The sequence below is a fragment of the Oncorhynchus kisutch genome, linkage group LG3 (assembly GCF_002021735.2).
Source record: "Oncorhynchus kisutch isolate 150728-3 linkage group LG3, Okis_V2, whole genome shotgun sequence".
Taxonomy (NCBI): Eukaryota; Metazoa; Chordata; class Actinopteri; order Salmoniformes; family Salmonidae; genus Oncorhynchus; species Oncorhynchus kisutch.
Genome location: NC_034176.2, coordinates 70,053,746 through 70,057,900, shown reverse-complemented (window position 1 = coordinate 70,057,900; position 4,155 = coordinate 70,053,746).

Sequence of the window (4,155 nt, the reverse complement as noted above, 5' to 3'; positions counted from 1 at the left end):
CATGTGCTTCTGCATGTTCCTTTTTCTCTTTGAGCAATTCTCAAATGGGGCTGGAGAAATGTAACCACTCTCAAATTCACAAACAGCTATGGATGTAAGGACCTACCATCCATGAGCTCAAAATGATAATTTAAGGGCCAGATTCAATCAGATCACTTTTTTGCCCGCTATATGCATGTTTTAAAGGGAATGTTCCAGCGATTGCAGAGACCACATTAACGGTAAATGCAGCATATGTTTTGCTCAATCGAAAATTACCTTGATATATTAATTTCTCTGTAACACAGATCTTCCACAGTACAGATTGAATCTAGTCCTTAATCATGTTGAGTCTATACAGTGTTTATTTACAATTACATCATTTACAAACAAAGAAGTCAAACAAGCTTATTTTGGGGTTTCTGATGGGGTACGACAGTTGAACTAAGCTCATGAGTCGTTTTTAAGTTATATTCTTCAAAACTCAATGGGTATATTTCAATCAAGTCCAAAAATGGCATGGCAAAAACCAGTAGGTTGAGAAATACACTTTAAGAGCAAACAAAACGCAGATAAAACATTTATTTCCATAATGTGTCTTGATTTGAATAAAGGAAAAATCTCAAATTTTAAATATAATTTAGTGCTCATTCAAGCCAGATAACCAATTAAACTGCTGGAGCACGTAGCCTTGCCATTCCATTGTGACAGAATCAGAACAACCTTATTACTGCCACTTTTAATGAGTTTGGTACACATCCGGTAGATAGAGAGCCGTTTATTATGTTCAACCTAGGAGTGCCAAGCACCAGAAGCAGCTAATTCAGTAGTTTAGTTGGAATAGGGTCCATTAAACAGCGTGAAGGTTTAGAGGCCATGATTATTTTCCTCATTGTGTCAAGAGATATAGTACTAAAATGCTTGAGTGTCTCTCTTGATCCTAGGTCCTGGCAGAGTTGTGCAGACTCAGGACAACTGAGCATTGGAGCAATATGCATATGTAAAGAGGAGTCCGTAATTTGCTTTCTAATGATCATGATCTTTTCCTCAAATAAGTTAATGAATTTATCACTGCTGAAGTGAAAGACATCCTATCTTGGGGAATGCTGCTTTTTAGTTTGCTTTGCGACAGTATCATTTTTTGGGGGGGGATTGTTCTTATTTTCCTCAATTAAGTTGGAAAAAAAGGATGATCGAGCAGCAATAAGGGCTATTCGATACTGCACAGTACTGTCTTTACAAGCTAGTCGGAAGACTTCCAGTTTGGTGTGGTGCCAATTCCTTTCCAATTTTCTGGAAGCTTGCTTCAGAGCTCGGCTATTTTCTGTATACCAGGGAGCTAGTTTCTTATGACAAATGTTTTTTGTTTTTAGGGGTGCGACTGCATCTAGGGTATTGCGCAAGGTTAAATTGAGTTCCTCGGTTAGGTTAACTGATTTTTGTACTCTGATGTTCTTGGGTAGGCGGAGGGAGTCTGGAAGGGCATCTAGGAATCTTTGGGCTGTCCGAGAATTTATAGCACGACTTTTGATGATCCTTGGTTGGGTTCAGAGCTGTCATGACGTTGGCCTCTTTAGGTATAGCAAGACCCATCCCCCTCTCCCTGCCTCCCCCTTGCCTCCTTCAACTAGGTGACTGTGGTCAGAGAGACGTCGTAAATTCCTGAGGATCTCCTCATGGACACACAGTATAGAGAGAGTAAATTTTCATAGAGAACAAAGCAGTTCATTCCACCTCAAAGAACTTGAGGTACGAACAAATTTCATGTTCCGGAGAAAGTATAAAAGATCGGTGAAGAATCCAGCTTCCGTTTGTCACAACTTGGTGAAGCTCATAGGAAGCTCATAGGAGACGGTGTGGCCACATTACCATAACACTGTTTATATAATAGCCTTAGATATGAGGTTTACATCTAATTGTTGTATAAGATGAATGAGTGAGTGCGATACTGTTTGTATAATTGTGTAATATGATTTTGGACTGTTTAATGAAGAAAAATATAATTCCCTTTTGATTTGAACTAAATCAGAGGACCACCCCTGAGCCCAGTTAGGGTCAGACATCCTGGGACTGCCCTTTTCGGCCCTTCCGAATTAAACCCCCACTCGGGTTTTCGATCAGCAGACCGAGCTTACCTCAATTACGAGATGGCTAAAGGTTGCAGACCATGTTTTTCTCTATTAGGGGAGACAAAGGTTGTAGACCATTGCTGAATCTTTTAACCATACCACGTGGTTAAACTCTTAGACTATCGATACCGACAGAATAAGAACAAGTCTTTGATATTAATTACTAGTCTGCAGCTATGAATTCGGTATCATTGAACGCGAAGAACGACAACCGCCGAAACATCCATTCTATAACGAATGTCACTCTGAACCATCCCCTCTAACCACAACCGAGAGAGGGAGAGAGACGGACAATTCTACAAAAGAAACCAACTTTTCACCAGCGATCAAGACGACACACTGAGCGTAAATATATATATTGATTGCAATTGTTCCCGAATGAGTGAGCGTTCATGTATAAAGGATAATGCTGGCCATGCTGCTGTTCCAGTTTCAACTGACCTGAGCCCTAGGACCATGCCCCAGGACTACCTGACATGATGACTCCTTGCTGTCCCCAGTCCACCTGGCCATGCTGCTGCTCCAGTTTCAACTTCCACCTGACTGTGCTGCTGCTCCAGTTTCAACTGTTCTGCCTTATTATTATTCGACCATGCTAGTCATTTATGAACATTTGAACATCTTGGCCATGTTCTGTTATAATCTCCACCCGGCACAGCCAGAAGAGGACTGGCCACCCCACATAGCCTGGTTCCTCTCTAGGTTTCTTCCTAGGTATTGGCCTTTCTAGGGAGTTTTTCCTAGCCACCGTGCTTCTACACCTGCATTGCTTGCTGTTTGGGGTTTTAGGCTGGGTTTCTGTACAGCACTTTGAGATATCAGCTGATGTACGAAGGGCTATATAAATAAATTTGATTTGATTTGATTTGATAAGCATTTCAATTGTTATAATTATTAACTCTGTAGCGACTTCTTAGTCGACCCCCACTTCCCCTTTTGTCTAACAAGCTGCCATGCCAGGTTAGCCCACTAGGGTACATTCTCCTATCATTTCATGTAACCACATTTACCTTGTTTGTTTGTTTGTTTATGCATTTCTGTGAATTACTTAGTTAGTAATAAATAAATTGTTTAAGACAATTGATGTATGGATGACTCATAGTGAAGACTGGGTTTGTGCAGATAACCAACAATTTACAACATTTGGAATGAGACTAACGTGAGGTAAAGTAAATAATTCATTAATCAGAAGACTATGGATCAAATATGAACATATTTGAAAGGTTATATTAGGAAATTATAACCTTGTAATCTGAATATTTTTCCTTGGTGCCCCGACTTCCTAGTTAATTAGTTACATGATTAAGGACAACAAAGTCAAGGTATTGGAGTGGCTATCACAAAGCCCTGACCTCAATCGCATTGTAAATTTGTGGGCAGAACTGAAAAAGCGTGTGTGAGCAGGGAGGCCATCAAACCTGACTCAGTTACACCAGCTCTGTCAAGAGGAATGGTCAAAAATTCACCCAATTTATTGTGGGAAGCTTGTGGAAGACTATCCAAAACATTTGACCCAAGTTAAACAATTTAAAGGCAAATCTACCAAATAGTAATTGTGTGTATTTGAACTTCTGATCCACTGGGAATGTGATGAAAGAAATAAAAGCTGAAATAAATCATTCCCTCTACTATTATTCTGACATTTCACATTCTTAAAATAATGTGGTGATCCTAACTGACCTAAGACAGAGACATTTTACTTGGTTTGAATGTCAGGAATTGTGAAAAACTGAGTTTAAATGTATTTGGCTAAGGCGTATGTAAACTTCAGACTTCAACTATATATACTTCGCCCAAGGTAACCCCGCTATGTAGCCTAGCAAATGTCTTCTCCAACAAGTCAACTTTTTCTTTATCAGTTACGGACGTTTTTTTTTTTTTACCCACAGCCAAAACTGGAATTCAAGTGGACATGCTTCTTTCAGTCATCTTCTTCAACATAGACCATACATCCCCCAGCCCAGTACCCCTGCCTCTTTCTCTAGACAGACTTAATGACTCTACGTGCTAAACCACGTGTTTGATGTTATTGATACCTTTTCAATGA